This window comes from Microcebus murinus, chromosome 7 (genome assembly GCF_040939455.1).
Source record: "Microcebus murinus isolate Inina chromosome 7, M.murinus_Inina_mat1.0, whole genome shotgun sequence".
Lineage (NCBI taxonomy): Eukaryota > Metazoa > Chordata > Mammalia > Primates > Cheirogaleidae > Microcebus > Microcebus murinus.
In genome coordinates this window covers 59,558,096-59,575,681 of record NC_134110.1, presented here as the reverse complement: position 1 = coordinate 59,575,681, position 17,586 = coordinate 59,558,096, and positions in this window count along the sequence as shown.

Below are 17,586 nucleotides of genomic sequence, written 5' to 3'. Positions count from 1 at the left end.
AAAGGAACTAAATGGAACAGAACTGTTTTCTAGTTTTAAAAGAGTAATAGGTAGAAAGAATTATGATTGTGTGGCACACTGGCAACATGAGTGCACGTTGCAATCACCTGGAAGCTTTAAAACCTGTAGATGCCTGGGTCCCACCTCACAGAGTCTGGTTTGATCGGTTTGGGGTGCAGTCTGGAATCATGATGTTTAACCCCCCCTGCCCCCCCCAAGGGTTCTAATGTGCAGCCAGGGTTGAGAATGACTGGCTTAGCAGATCGCAGACAGAATTAGTGTCTTAAAAACTCCATGAGCAGCCTGGTGAGGTGGCTCATGCCTATGATCCTAGCACTTTAGGAGGGATTCACTTGAGGCCAGGAGTTCAAGACCAGCCTGGGCAACATAGTGAGACCCCCCCCTCATCTCTACAAAAACAAATTAAAAAATTAGTCAGGCATCATGTGTGCATCTGTACAAGTCCCCGATACTTGGGAGGCTGAGGCAGAAGGATCACTTGAGCCCAGAAGATGCAGGCTGCAGTGAGCTGCGGTCACACCAGTGCATTCCAGCCTTAGCAGCAAAGCACAAAAAACCTCCATGAGGAGATGTTAAATCAGACTCCCTAACTTTGGGTGCCAGCTTCACCACGTACTAGCTTTGTGACTTTGGGCAAGTCATTTAACTGCTCCATGCTCCCGTTTGGAGCTCGTAAAATGAGGCTCACAGCGTCTCATGCTATCAGGAGGATTAAGTAAGGAAACACATCTAAAACACTTAGCACAGTCCCTAGCCTATGAAGATAAACACAAGCTGGTTTTATTTTATTTTAGTTTTTTACTGTTGAACTGTGATTCAGTCCTGAAATTTCCAGGACAGACATGGGCAAGGCCTGGTATATCAAATTCAGCTGTTATGGATAAATGTACCAGAGGGCTGGCCCTTTATTTCAGCACTTTGCTCTCACGTACCACAACATGAACATTTTTTCAAGATAAGCTCTTCTTGTCTAATACAAAATATACCCTGGGCACCCCTGCGATGAGAAAAGTAAACATCTTCAAGAAATTTTCCCAGAAAGCATTGCTCTGCTCTGGGCAGAAGCACAGACTCAGGACAATGCAGAGAAAGAAAACTCTTTAGTTGGTTTAGACTCCAGGGACTTAATGTTGTATCTTTAAACTTGACAGGCCGTTCATTTGCAGACTCTCTGGAGGGTCATTTTGCCCAAATTGGTAAACTAGGAAGTGAGAAATGACATTGGATATAAAGGAGTCTGGTGTGAGGAGTTGTAGGGCAATGGATTTGGGGCTTTCACATTTTTCTTTTGTACGGAGACATCGTCTAGAACCTAGCTTCAAATGCGCAATGTTCTCCAGGCACGGAGGATACCCAGGCCTGCAGTGTGGCAAGGTCGGCAACACCTGCTGTAGATCCAGAAAAGACCCAGGTAACTATGTATGTCCAAATACATCAGTTGAGTGGGCACAGAAAATTAAGTCCTTGTAAAGAAGACATGCTTCTAAAACAGCTTAATTTGAGATCCTTAAAAGAGGAAGAATAGAGATTATTCACCTGCTAATTCTTTGAGCAAAATCAAGACTCATTTTTGAGACAAAGAAAATCTTCTGAGCAAAAAAAAAGACAGACTGAATGAGACCTTGGTGAGCCTACACTTCACACTGATGCCTTGATCACACTCCTTGCCTCAGCCTGGGGCCTGGGATTCAGACAGACTGGGTTCAGCTCCAAGCTGCGCTACTTGGATACACAGCTCAAGCACAGCTCATGGGACATGATCGCAATAAATTTTATTTTTGTCTCTAACTGTACCATTAGAATATATTCTAAAAGGGAAGTTTCCCCCTGCCATCTCCAGCATCCCTAGGATGTTTCTAGACACTCGTGGTTAACAGAAATCCGTGCAGTTACTGAAAGTCATAAACGTGGTCTCAATTCAGAAATTAGAATGGCAAGTCCTGGAAATCACCCAGCATGTCATTCTCCTCCCCTGTCCCTTGTTAGGGACCATAGGAGCTGGACAATCTGCTGTCGGGAAGGAGGCGTGATCGTTCCTAATCCTTCTTTGCTCACTTCCTCTCTTTCCTCTAATTTGGAGTTTGCCAGAGGATGAGAGAACTGGAGCCAAGAGTTCTCATTGACAGTTAAATGCTTGCTGCCAGTTCTCAGGGTCCTGTGATACTTAACATTCTTGTGTATTTGCTTCTTTGGTTTTTTGCCTGGACATTTTTTTGTATTCTCATAAACTCCCCTGCTGGACCTCTCCGGCTGTAACTCCTATGACGGGGTGATACGGTGACCGTTCCCTGCTCTGCCCTGGGCTCCAGTGGTCCACCCCACACAGACTCCCTCTGCTGAAACCCATCACCCTCCCAATCTGACCTCTGGGGCAGGCGTCCAAACGGCTCCAGCCCAGCTGTCACTCCCGTGGGTGGCATCTACCCCAGCATAGGGTGGGTGATCAGAACAGGCCTCTCTGCACAGGGGACATATGAGCCAAGACCCGAGTGACCAGAAGGAGCCAGGTGTGCAAAGGCCTGGGCAGAAAGGAGTCCAGGGACATGAAGGATAAGTGCAGAGGCTCCGAGTGTGGCTGGGGCAGAGGGAGAAAGGGGCCAAGGTGGGAGGCGAGATGGGAGAGTGAGGCAGAGGCCAGATCAGGGTTTCATGGGGCTTCATGGGTCATGGCAGGGAGTTAGAGTTTGTATTTTTCAAAGGTCCCTCTGCCTACTGTTTTTAGAAGTAGATGAATTGAGATTTCTTGGTTTCTTGACCTGGAATTGGTACAGAGAACAGATGAGGAAATCAAAGATGACTCCTAGATTTTTGGTTCAAGCAATTAGCTGGTTGATAGAGTCACTTGCTGAGGGAGAAGATGGGGGGAAGAGCAGGTACAGGAAAGAAAATCCAGAGTTCTGGTTGGGCATTGGTGTTTGATGCTTTAAACAGTTGAGTGGAGATGTCCTTTGGTGACAGACAGCAGCTGAGATGGAAGTGATTACAGCGAGTGACATTGTTTATTCTTGTCTTCAAAGGAAGATTGTTTTCATTATGTTCATTTTTTCTATGTCAATGAAATATTATATTCGTTTTGAAGAAGATTTAGCTTTTCCTGGCAGGAAATTACAGACTGGTAATTACCATGTTGTCTTGCTCCTCCTAGAATAATCAAAGCAAGAAAGACAGTCTTTCTGATGGTACCACATGATTAATTCTCAAGACAAAGCTGAAATTCAAGCCTCCCTCAGCTCAGCTACCCCTCCCAGCCAGCTACTCCTCCTGATCAACTACTCCTCCTGATCAGCTACTCCTCCCAGCCAGCTACTCCTCCTGATCAACTACTCCTCCTGATCAGCTGCTCCTCCGGGCTCTTCTGTTTTTATATTGCTATCCTACTCTTTCTCTCCCATTCTTTTGCCTTTATCTCTCCCTTCCTGATACCACTTCAGTTTCCTAGCTCTGTAAATTTGTCTTCATCAATGTGCCTTGCATCTGACACTCAGTGACCCACTATATACATAACTGCTCACAACAGAAACTCTGGAGTCGCCCTTGACTGTCCCTTCCCCCCTGTGTTATCGAATCCTGTCTCATACACTTCCCAAATGCCTCTTACAGCCGTCTTTTCCTCTCACAACCACCACCTTAGCCCAGGCCACCAAATCTCTTGGATTTCTGTAGATGTCTTCTCGCTTCTCTGCCTCCCTCTTTGCCCCTAATCCGGGCTCCACACTGCTGACAAGATTCTCTTTCTAAAATGCAAATCCGATCATAACACTTGCCCCGGTGGGGAACCTGCAGCTTCAAGGCTACGTACGGTGTGGCCCTCGGATCCCCAAGTGCGGCCCCTCGACTGAATCCAAACTTCACAGAACAAATCTGTTTATTAAAAGGATTTGTTCTGCAAAATTTGGATTCAGTCAAAAGGCTGCACTCAGCCGGGCGCGGTGGCTCACGCCTGTAATGCTAGCTCTCTGGGAGGCTGAGCCGGGCGGATTGCTCAAGGTCAGAGTTCGAAACCAGCCTGAGCAAGTGCGAGACCCCGTCTCTACTATAAATAGAAAGAAATTAATTGGCCAACTAATATATATAGAAAAAATTAGCCGGGCATGGTGGCGCATGCCTGTAGTCCCAGCTACTTGGGAAGCTGAGGCAGAAGGATTGCTTGAGCCCAGGAGTTTGAGGTTGCTGTGAGCTAGGCTGACGCCACGGCACTCACTCTAGCCCGGGCAACAAAGGGAGACTCTGTCTCAAAAAAAAAAAAAAAAAAAAGGCTGCACTCATGGATCCAGATGGCCACACGTGGCCCCAAGGCCGCAGGTTCCCCACCCCTGTGTGAAATCAGGGTAACTGGGACATCCATCACTTCAAACATTTATGTTTTCTATTGGGAACATTACAATTCTTTTCTTCTGGCTATTTTTAAATATACCATAAATTATGTTAACTATTTAATTATGTTAAATATACCATAAATTATGATTCTCCTACTGTACCATCAAATACTAGAACTCTAGTAATTCTACCTAACTATATTTTTGTACCCCTTAAAATGTAGACTTTAACAAGACTGGCTTACTTTATATTTGCTTCAAAATGCATCTCCTTCCATCACCTTCAGTCATTGTCTATACTGGGTCAGACCTTTTGGGATCTTCTCATTGGGAAGATGGAGGATTGCCTTGTGTTCGAGGTCGCTTTATTTGCAGCAGTGATTTGATGAATGAGGGTGAAGGGCACATCTCTCACTTCCTCTCAGCCAGGCTCCCAGGCTTCAGTCTCCCTCCGTGCAGTTGGGCCTTCCCTGCTGCATGGTGAATCTGCCAAAGGCGTGGCTGTGGTGTGCTGGGACTATTCATCTTAGAGTCAAGGGACTGCGATAGAATTCCAGCTCTGCCACTTTCAATCCCTGCAACCTGGGCAAGTCATTAACCCGTGTGAGCCTCATTTGCCTAATCTGTAAAATGGAGGCACTCAATCCATGTTAATTAAATCTGAACCTTCCTTGCTCTAAATTTTCAGTGGCTCTCATTGCCTGGCTTGAGAACCAATTTCTCAGTCTGGTTGGGTTTCAAAACCCTCCCTGTCTCTGCAGCTCTAACCAAGGTGCACATACTTTGTGCCACAAATCAGGCTACTTGCAACCCCTTGAACGCCCACCACACTGCCTGCCTTTTAGGCACAATCTCTACTCTAGCATCCCTCTCTGCACTGCTGTTGGATTATCACTCATCCTCCACGGTTCTGCTCCATCGCTACCACATTCCTCCATGGAACTTTTCTTAATCCCTCAACCAAACGTAATCTCTCCCTCTGCTGAACACCCCATCTCTCTACACATAGTTTACGGTACTATCCATGTTATACAAGTTCTTGTGCTTGTCTGGTAAGTGATTAGGATCCTTCACTTTATTGTAAGAACCTTAACTCTGTAACGTTCTGTATGTTCAACAAATATTTATTAAATTTAAAATACTCATGGGACATAAGGCATTAGCAAAATCCATCACCTAAATGCTTAATTAGGAATCCATTAATTCATTTGTTCATTTATCAAGCATTCACTGAGTGCTTTTTAGGTCCTGTGGGTTTATAGAGAATTTAAGACAGAGTTCCATTCCTGAATGATCTCATAACATAATGAGACAGCTAAAATATAATATGATAAATATGTAATAGAGAATCAGCAGGTAAATAAACATGAATACAAATACTACAGTGAAATCCCTTATCAGATTCCATTTTCATCTTTGTAAAATCCCACAATTTAGGTACATAAGCCTCTCCGTGTCTGCTTAGGAAAGGGGAGCCAGGAGTTATTACTAGTTGAATGGCTATTAGGTGGCAAGCAATGTATACACATTACAATATTGTCAGAGCTGTTATGGGATATTGTTATAATCTCCACTTTATAGATAATAAAACTTAGGTTACGAGTCATCATGTAAATTGTGTAAGTTCATACAACTAGAAGTTCTGAGCCAGTTTTTAAACCCAGGACTCTCTGATGTCAACTGGCCTGTGATATTGACTTTTTAGACAGCAATCAGATAGCAACCTGAGGGCCTGTGGGGAGCCTGTATTTTGTGCAAGTGTCTATTCTAGAAACTTGAGCTATTGATTTGGAGCTATGGGAATTTGCCTCTTGATTTAGACATCAAAAGAACCAGAGATATTTGATGTGAAGAGAATAAGATTTAGAGGAATCATTAAACAAGAAAACATGGTGAGATATCACAGGTGACAACTCAGGAAAGAATTGCCATTTTGAAGTCTGAACACAAAATGTTCTCCGTGAAGTTCTATCTTTGAAAACGCACCTCCTTTGAAGCATCTCCCAGGGGCCTGAGAAAGGAGCCAAGGGCTGTTCCTGGTCTAGGTTTTTATCTACTAACCGCAGCTTCTACTCAGCCATCTCATCGATCCATTTTGCCATTTATGTGGATCGATAACATGTGCATCGCTCCTTCTGGACTTTGGTCTGGAGGGAAACCTCATTCCAGTCTGCGAGGTCTTTTCCTACCCAGTGGTTTTCTTATACTCTATGGGTGCATAGGAAACGTTTTCTGGCTTCCAGGCCACGCTGGGTCCAGGAAAGCAACGCTGTGCTGCTAAGACCCTGTGCAGCGTGGGGTCCCATGACGTCATTTGTTGCTCTGTGCTATGCCGGGTGGTGGCAACCTTTGGGGGCTGGTCAGGCCTCTCCCCCACTGCTGTCTTTCCTCTCTTCTGGGAACTCACTTGGGAAAGAGCCTCTAGTCCCCACATCATCTCACCCCAATCCTACAAATCTAAATGGGGGTTCTCTTGCCCCTCTTCCTCTCATGACTATACCTTTAAAACTCCAAAGCCAAGAAGATACCATGTCATTGAAGGGTAGGGGAACATACTAGGGTAAAAGACCAGGTAGGTCTTGCCCCAAAATGGCACTCATAGTTTTCTGTTTTGATGTTGAGTCTAAATGACCCTCTCACCCAAAAACAAAAAATAAAATGTGTTTTAATTAGAGACATAATTCAAAATATTCCTAGCCCAACTTATTGAGCTTTTTATGATCTGTCATATTTCTGATATTTACAAATACTTATTTTCTCTCTGGAAAACCAGATGTTAACTTTCGAGTCACTGGAATGTTTATGCTGAGATATGAGGGAGGGAGGCAGTCAATCATGTGGGAACACAAACTCAGTGGGGTGGGGATCACATTTTCCTTGTACTGTAAGACAGGGCGAATGGCTATAATCTCACTTGCATACCTGGATATCAGTCCTTTCTCACCCCAGGCTCTGTCATGATGCCTCCCAACACAGGAAAGACAGCAGCCCCGCGATCCTAATCTGGTAACAGACCCGGCTGCACAAGGAGGCAAAGGAGGTGACCCTACTTACATGATTTCATGGCAAGTGTGAGGCCCCACCTGCTCCAGACATCTTCCTCACCAGCCTGCTATTGTTGGCTCTCCCCTTCCTCTGGGGGAACTTTGTTTGATCAGCATTACTTCCTTGGTTTAGAAGGCGTAGGTTCAAAGACCCTGCCTTGACTCCATGCAGACAGAAAGCCCTTCAGATGCCTTCTGTCTCTTCTTGGTACCTGCAGATGGAAGGGCAGTCTAAGGAACTGGATGCTTACAGAGTATTCTCCATTCATTCAGAGTCTTCCCATCTCACTTCTCTTCCTCATAGTAAGTCCTCTTTTAAGCCCTCATTGCCCAATGTCTGCTGTTGCAGAGCTGTCTCACTCCAGGGGTCTTTGACTCTTGAATCCTAACACCTTTGGAAGATCCTGAGACAGAAAGATGACACGTGAGAAAATTCAGTGCCCCCCTATTTCTGATGCTTCGTGCATGGCATAATTTTTCGTTTTTTTGACCAGGCTTCAACTCCATGCATCCAAAATTGGTAGGACTTATTAGCTATTCCTTCCTTCTCCATAAATTTTAGGTATAAGCTGAGGCATAATTTCCTCAGCTTTCAGAAATATAGGTGTTGAAATGAAGTGCTGAAGATATTTTTCACTTTTTGTTGGGAAATGATTTCTGACTTACTCTAGTTTTAAGATGAACTCTCTAGAGAATATACAAAAAACCAGAAAATTCTCACAAATTCTCTATTTAATCTCAAAGTAACCCAGAGAAGATAATTTGAGTATTTGACTCAGCTTCCTTCTCTGGGTTGAAGTTGGAGAGAACAATGTTAATTGCATTTCTGGCAGCAGAAAATAAAATTGGAAGTAAAGCTCTTTTGGTATGTATCAAAGTAATTTTTTATCATAGACAATTGGGTTGTCACACATTAGTCTGTAGTAATTTGTTCTTTCTCCAACTTTGACATTTAATATTAGTATACAGCAGAGATTCTCAACCTTAGCTGCACATTAGAATAATCTGGGGGGTCTTTAAAAAATATTTAAGCCAGACTTAATCCCAGAGATTCTGACTTAATTGCTTTGGGGTGGAAATCAAGCTGTCAGCATTATTTTAAAAGTTCCCCAAGTGATTCTAATCTGACACTGGCGTATGGTAGAGAAGAAATAACACAGGGTTTGGAGTTGGACAGACTTTGGTTCAAATCCTGGCTCTACCACCTACTGATTGTATAATTTGGGGTGAATTATTTAATAATTTTATGCATAAACTTCCTCCTCTGTCAAAAGGAAGATGGGGTATGTATTAAGGGGCTTGTATTAAAGATTAAATAAGGTAACAAGCCTATGTAAAACACGAAATTGCCTGGCACAGACTAGGTATGCTATAAATATTTGTGCTCATCCTCCCTTTTATACTCGATCATTTAAAGATTCAAGTGGCAATCCTTTAGAGAATGAGAGAAAAGAGCAAACCCTATAGATCTTCTGTTTAGAATGAAAATAAAGGCAAATTTGGTATTAATCAGAGCAGACAGTAAGGAGGATGGGGTCAAATTGTGGTTTGCTCTGTGATGAATAATCATATGAGAGTTGCAAATCACAGCTCCAGAATCACAGGTTGCAGAACATTCTGGTACAGTTGGCTTTGTTTGTTTGCTTGCTTAATTATGCCTTGTGGCCCATACTATAGAATCTCTATTTTAAATTTAATGCCTAATAAACTTTTTGTAAGGTGTTTTTATTACAGATATGATAAATTTACTTGGATATTCTTCCCCATGCACTTTATTATTTCCTTGTTCTCTAATGTTGGCTATCAGTGGGAAATTTACAACTTTGCAATCATATTTATAACATTATATGAAAACACCCAGAACAAGAAAACTTGAGTTTTTTGATTTTGGCAAAAACAATTTATCCAAGATACTTCACTCATTCCCTCTAAACACTTGCTTTGTCCACCTGCGTAGAAACAGCCCTAAGATTACTCTCTAAAAGGTCTTAAAATGAAAGCTGTGAAGAAAGATAATGCTGTCCAGGCCATCAGTAAATAACAAAAACCCTATGAGCAAGCATGTGACTCATGCTCCCTGTTATGTCTTTGAAGGTTCAATGTGACCTTCTCTGGTAATAAACTTGAAATGCTAGAAACCCCCCTGGACATGCTCAGGGCAGTAGGAACAAGGAATTCAAAAGGGCAGAGGAGTGAGAAAGAACAAGTTTGGGAGAGTGGAAGGAAAGAAAATGATCCAGTGTGTGAGATAAATCAGCTAATGTGGGACACCGCCCCATTGATTGTTTTGTTGGAAATCAGCTGAGCTGAGAGTCTACAGTTTAGTGATTCTGGGTCATTTCTTTTTCCTTTTAGCACTAAAGAATAAGAAGCTAGCCCAGCACAGGGAATGACTCATTGTATTGTTTTCTCTACCCACTTTTTAAGGATATAGACATTAGGCGCTACAATTTTTAAAAAATGTACCTAGAAGGGAATCTGGGTCAATTTAGTCCAGATTTTGTCTCTCAGCAGAGCAATGCTCAATTTCAATTGGAGAAATCTCCAATTCATATAAATATTTTAAAAAGAAAATGTGTTAAATTTTACAAAAGTTATTGTGTAAATACACATATATATTTTATGTCCTATAGTATAGCTTAAGAACTTGGGCTCAGGAGTAGCACAACAAATGAGTATTAAAATCTCAGCTCCCCAATTACTAGATATGCAGCTAACCTCCATTTCCTCATTTATGGAATGAGAATAATAATATTGTCTACCTCATAGATTTGATGTGAGGATGAAGCGATCACTCCAAGTGAGCTATTGATGAAAATATGACAAAAATTGCACATTTAGAATTGATGACATAAGGTATGTCAAGCACTTAGAAACAGTGTCTGGCACATATTAGGTGCTGATTAAGCCTTGGCCATTATCAATGTCATTTCCCTCCTCTTCCTGATCATCAGCATACTGGCCTGGATTTCACTGCCTATGATGATGTTTAGTCCAAGTTATTTTTGTGATACCTTTCTTTCTTTTCCCTCTAATTGCCAATGAATTTCTCCTAATATGAGTGATATATATATATATATATATATATTTCCCAAAATGACTCAAAAAATGATAATCAGCTTCATATAACCATGAGACAATACTGGATTCATGATAAATACTCAATATCTATTTGTTAATTAATATTTTAAGATGTTCTCTCTATATACTGTTACTATATTTTGTAACCCAAAAGTCAGTATACATCATTATATCCACGGTCTGACAATGGAACAGAACATTTAGAATTGAGATTTTTCCTAACTCATCTTGACTACATTTAATGTGCTGGTCTTGACTGAGCTTTGTCCTCAAAACTGCTTCCTAATCAAATCCTGATCTAAGAACCCCACAGCAGGACTCTATGCAAAAGTAGAATGGGTCTCTTCTTGGGGAGAGCCCTGGCAGGTTCCTGATTGGTACAGTAGGATGCCAGCCTTCCTCCTGTTTGTCTGGTTTCTAGACCATCTGCTCACAAACAGCATCTCTACCTACCTGTATTCCAGAGCCTTCTGAGAGAAGGTAGCATCAAACAGTCTGATCTGCTTTTATCAAAAGCTTCACTGAGAAGAGATATATCCTGGCAATTAGCTGAAGAATGTGCAGTTCTTCATCTTTCTAGGTGCCCTAAATGCTAATTTGTATCTCATTGAATCTATCCATATTAATAACTGACATTTAGTGAGCACTAATTTGTGTCTGGCACTACGTAAACACTTTACTTTCATTATCTCAACTCTCAAAATAATTCTTTGAGGGAGAGTCTCTTATGAACCCCCTATGGCTGACACTGTGGATTGGCTACTCAATAGTAATGTACATCCCTTTCCTCCTTCATGACTGAAATGCTGATGTGAAGGTGAGGGTGCAGCAGCCATTTTGCAAACATAAGGCAACAAGCATAAAGACAGAGGCCTTCACGCTAAGTAAGGATGTCAAAGCAGAAAGACAGAAAAAGCCTAGACAACATCCATGAACAGCTGCATTGGTCCTGGATGGCCTAACCCTGGACTTGCTATTGTATCAGAAAAGTAAACCCCTAAGTAACTCTGATAGATTTCTGTTGTTGTTATTCCTTGAACCAAACACGTTTCTAATTGATGCACTTTGCTTTATGAATGAGGGAACTAAAGCTCAGTGAGTTTGGGTAACTTTTCCAAAGTCATGTGACCAGTAGGTGCTAGAGACAGTATTTGCACCCAAATCTTCCCACCACCAACACACACGCTGTTAATCACAAAAGCAGCTGCACTGTTCTCCCACCACTGCATTTGCATCAATTTACCCTGGCTTATCCTTTCCAAACCATGTGTCACAGAACTCAGAGATTATTAATAGGTGAACCTCAGGAGAAAAGCTTACATGGCAAAATAAGTTCTAGACACTGATTTGTGTATCCCCTCTTTGTAGAGAACCAAGATGCACATCAACATGTCAAAGTTTCCGAAAATCCTACAACAAAGAAACCTGCTTGACTTTGATTAATTCAGTGGTTCCTAAACTTATTTGAGCATGAAACACATTTTTTAAAAATGACATTCCTGTTAATATCTTTCAGAACGTTTTTCCCTAGAACACCTATTTGGGAGCTCACTCACTGAATTTTAAGTGTTATTTCCTCAGCTTTGGTTTAAAGTATATGAAAAATGAGTCACTAACAATATTGTCCACAATGCAACTCACGGTCCCCTATGAAGTCCCAAATGATAAATTTCTTCAAGAATTTGGTGCCAGGACAAAATATGCACCTCCCGAGGAAGTTGTCTACTTCCTTTTTTTGAATAATGAGAATTATGTGACTTACTGTGCTTTCCCTTTGCTTTGGCTTTCTGGAAGACAGAGACAAATGGGAAACAATTACCAGCTTAGGATTCTAGGTTTTATGTATTCACATTTTTATTTAAAATTTGGCCTTGATTTTCCTTGTCCCAATTCTGTATTTGAAGTTTTTTTAAAAATTTCAGAATATTAAGGGGATACAGATGTTTTTTATACATAGCTTGAGTCAAGGCTATACATGTGCTTGTATTTGAGTTTTATTTGTTATTGTTGGGTATGTTCTTATGAGTAATATGCTATTATTTGTGGAATTGAGTGAAGCATAAATAAATTCATTAAATGAAAATCAAGACTGACCTGAAAACTACAAGTCACATGGCCTCTTTGTCAACATGGTCATACCTGGGGTATCTGATCAAAGAATCAATTTAATATCTTAGATTTGATGTTATAAAACTTGAAATTATGGTTTAAGCATATCTAATAAAAGGAAAGGAGTAGATCTACAAATGGGGGATACATTCTTGAAAATAGAACATAAATGCCTTTGCTGAACTTTTATTGGAACTAATTACACTTTCTCTAGATTGTCAAGCTAAATCAATGTCAATAACATCAAATTCAATAATCAAATTAATCACAACCTTGCAAAAAAGTAAAATTAAGAAAGACATGCCCTGCAACATATACCTATTTCAGGACACTTAATTTAGTTATCTATGGTTGAACCATCACTCACTGAAGAAGAAATAGAATTTGCTGTAATTGTCAACACGGAGGAGCAGTAAGTTATTCATGAAGTTGGTTACTGGTGCCATTCATTGAAAGGTCAGCCCAACAAGCCCCAGATCAATAAGCAAATGTTAACTAAGGACCTATTGTGAAATACAGTAGAAGATACAAAGAAATGCGACCTGGCAACTGCTGAGGGAGAATGCTCAGGTGTTGAGAAGGAGGTGGGAGAAGCAGTTCAGAATATGGTATTTGTAGCTGCTGTTTTAAAACAAATGTTTGTGGAGCTGCTTACAGGCATCATCAAATTTATTGATAATTTTTAATTTCTCTATATGGCTTCTCTTAGATCTTTAAAGCCCTAATGTCCAGACTTTACTCTGAGGCATGGCAATTGCTTGGATAAATTTCAATGTGAGGATAGAATATTTTGAAATATTAGCATTTGTTTCTTTTTCTCTGCTCTTTTGGGCAACAAGATGTCCTCCTCATGGCTCTTAAAAAAGGGTTGTTAGGCCGGGCGCGGTGGCTCACGCCTGTAATCCTAGCACTCTGGGAGGCCGAGGCGGGCGCATTGCTGAATAGGCTTGAAGCTGATAGTAATCTTTCTGTGCTCAAAAGAGCCTCTCCCAGCACAAATATCTTACCCTAGAAAATTGCAAATGCGAACACAACTAAACACAGTGAAACCCCTGAGCCCAGTGAAGACTCCCAGAACCAGAGATCCACGTCCTGGTGTAGTAAGAGGTTTAAGTACAATCTAGTAAAAAGGAGTCCTCAAATTTTCACACATCTCCGAAGAAATCAACTTCAAAGTTATTCCTTCTGAACTTTTATTTAAGCCTTAAAAAATTTAATTTATCACATAAGGTAGAGAGGAAAAAAGAGATGGAAGACATACTCTCCACTATGAGGTTGCTAATTTGCTAAATCAAGCATGGAAGGGGGAAAAGTAAACCATGAAATCCAATGTAGAAAGCCCTTGATTTTAACTCGAACATGCTAACTAAATTCTAGAAATTGGATTACACGTGTATCAGGAAGCAGTGTTAGATGTTAAAGCTAACATTTCTCCTGATGAAGCAGCACTTCTGCTAGGACCTGGCGAGTCGGTCAGCACACACCGACGGCCCCTTCCCACAGCAGTGCAGTCAGCACACTCAGGGAAGTACCGCACGGCACCGTGCATTTGTCTGATTCTCTTATGCCATCATGGGAGACTTACACCATCTCTGACTCACTTTTAGAATTCTCTGCTGACATGCGAAATAATTGCTACTGACCCTCTTTGTGTAAACTTGACTGGTATTCTATAAGGGCCCATTCTTACAAGGCCAAGGAAATCAGCATAATCCTTTTTGCCCTCCTTTTAAAACTTGAATTCTTATCCCAATAGAAACTTTCCGCCTGTAGGACTATATATACAGGGTATAAAATCATTATATATTGCATGTTCACATTTTCTATATTATATATATTGCATGTAAACATTTTTACATGTTTACTTCTGCATTTCTCTCCTGTCATACTTGCAATGAACTTACTGTAATAATTTATCCAGTAATAATTTCATCCATTTATTGGAAGGCAATTTATATACAACAGATCTTCAAGTTACGGGGTTAAGAATGTAATAATGTTGGAAAGTGTAGGGGGGGTGGATAAAGTGGGATGGTTAACAGATACAAAAATATAGATAAAGAACACTATTTGATAGCACAACAAACTGACTATAATCGACAAGTTAGGGTATACTTTAATATAACTAAAAGAGTAGAATTGGAATGTTCCTAACACAAAGAAGTGATAGATACCCCAATTCCCCTGATTTGATTAGTACATATGGTATGCTTATATCAAAACATCACACATACCCTATAAATATATACAACTATTATATACCCATAATCATTCTAAAAGAATGTTTTTTGAAAAAAGGATGTAATGATTTGTTTCTAGTTTTGACTATTTCCAATCCTTCCTAAACACAGCAACAGGACCTTTGTGAGATTTAAGCCCAATCACGTCTCTCCCTGCTTGAAGTCCCTCAATGGTTTCCCATTGCACTCAGAATAAAAATAAAGCACTTTACATGGCCGACACTAACAGGCTTCTCTTCTAGGGTTCTATGTGAGTTAATAAAGGCAAAACTCTTAGAACTGTGCCTGGCAGGTAGTGAGCGCTCAACGAATTGTAGCTACCCTTCCCCTCCCTTCCACACTCTTCCTCCTCCTCACTATCACAAGACAAGGCTTTCCACCATCGGTCCCCGGCCTCACTCTATGCTCTCACAACCATCTCCCTCTGTCAGGGTGTTTCATTCACACCAGTCACCTTTCAGATACTTGAAAGCATCACACTTTTTCCTGTTTCAGAATATTCCCCGAAGCCATTCCTTCCTTTTCTTCCAGATGGCTCCTTCTTATCGTTTATGCCTTCCTTCCCTGATTGATCAAAATTAGTCTCTTCCATAGCACCAAGTTCTGTTCTTTCAGCATCCTAATCACAACTTGTTGTTGATACTTAAATTTGTTTTACATCTTTGGTGTCATTTTTTCGCCATTAGCCCTTAATCTCTGATAGGGAAGAAGACATATATATGTTTTGTTCACTACTCATGTTTATATTGTTATATACTCAGTATATATACTCAGTGTTTGGCACCTAGAGGAAACTCAATTCACATTGAAGGAGAAAAGAAAAAATTATTAAAAAATAACTCCAAATATTTATTGAATGCTTACTGTGTGATAAGTCATTATGCTAAACATTTGGTGAGCATCAGCCACTCTAATCTTTCAAATATCCATGAGTCATATAAATTATCTCCTTTTCACATTTATGGAAAGTGGGACTCAAAGAGTTTATATAAATCACACAGGGACTAAATGTCAGAGTTAAGATTTGAACTGAAGTCTGTTTGGCTCCAAATCATTTGCTTTTCCTCCCATACCAAGTTGCTTCCAGTAACAAGGGGGTATGGGGATGTGAAATTATGCAAGAAAATAAGCAGGTTGTTGTGCCTCATTTATGGCATGTATAATATTCCTGAGTAATGGTTCAATTATCCTTCTGGAACTGAAACATCAATGAGATCATTTTGCTGCCATTTGATGTTTTCCCAGGGCAAATGCTCTATCTTTCATCCATCTCATCGATAATCCAGGGTTTGCATATGTACCATGTACTAATTGTGTGATTTAAAAATACTGAGCAGAGCTCCTTCAAGGGCTGTGTTTTCTATCTGGTGCCTTTGTGGCCCTGGTTTGCATAAACAAAAATTTGATTTAAAAAAGGAAAAATCTTGGGAATAACATTCCATAGGGGGATTTGAAAACCTCCAACATTCCTTGAATCTAGAAATCCACACATGAGCATAGGGCAGTGCACATGCCCAGGAAAGACCTAAGAAAGCCCTAAGCTCTCACCTATGGATGACCTTGAGGTTCTATAGAAGCAAGAAATTGAGGTCGAGGCATAGTTGTAAACTATGTGCCTGAGCATTTAAGTTATGTCCCAACATGTACACAAAACCTCTTAGCAAAGGCTGGAAAACTTACTGGTTTCAGGCATTGAAGGAAATCTATGCACAATTATTAGCTGACCACTAAGCTAACTGAGCAGGCTTCAGTGGCTATAAGTGCCAATAAATATAGACTTTGCAGAATTAGTTCAGAGATGTCATTAAACAAACAATAATAAGATAAAACAGCAATGACAACAATCCTGGGGAAAGAGGGAGGATCAGATTTCCAGAGTCCATAGTATTTAAAATGTCCAATTTTCAACAAAAAATTATGAAGCATGTAAAAAACAAGAAATTATGGCCCATACACAGAGGGAAACAGAAATAGTCATTAGAAACATTTCCCGAGAAGGCCCAGATGTTGGACTTAATAGGCAAAGTCTTTAAAACACATATTTAAATATTTTCATCAAACTAAAGGAAACTGTGTCTAAAGAAGTAAAAGAAAATGTGAGGACAATTTCTCACCAAATAGAAATATCAATAAAGCGATAGAAATTATATTTATAAAAAAAACAATAAAAATTTTCAAGTTGAAAAGTAAAACAACCCAAATAAAAAATTCTCTAGAGGAATTCAACAGCAGATTTGAGCTGACAGTAGAAAGATTCAGCAAATTTGAAGATAGCCCAATTGGATTATGCAATCTGAGGATCAGAAAGAGAAGAAAAAAAGAAATGAAGAAAACAGAGCATTATAGACTTATGGGACACATCAAGCATGTCAACATACTCATAATGGGAGTCCCAGAGGAGAGGGGAAAAAAAAAAAAAAAACAAGAGCAGAAAGAAAGAATATTTGCAGAAATAATAACTGAAAACTTCCCAAATTTGATAAAAACATTGCAATCCAAGAATCTCCAGGCAGAATAAAACTCAAAGATATCCACACTTAGACATATTATAGACAGTTTGTCAATGGACAAAGACATAATTTCAAAAGCAACAAGAGAGAAGTGATTCATAATATACAAGGTAACTTCAATAAGATTAACAGGTAATTTCTCATCAGAAACTATGGTAGCCAGAAAGCAGAGGGATAGAATATTCAGATACTGGAGGAAAACATCCTGTCAACCAAGAATCTATAGCCAGCAAAACAAATCTTCAAAAATGAAGGAGAAATTAAG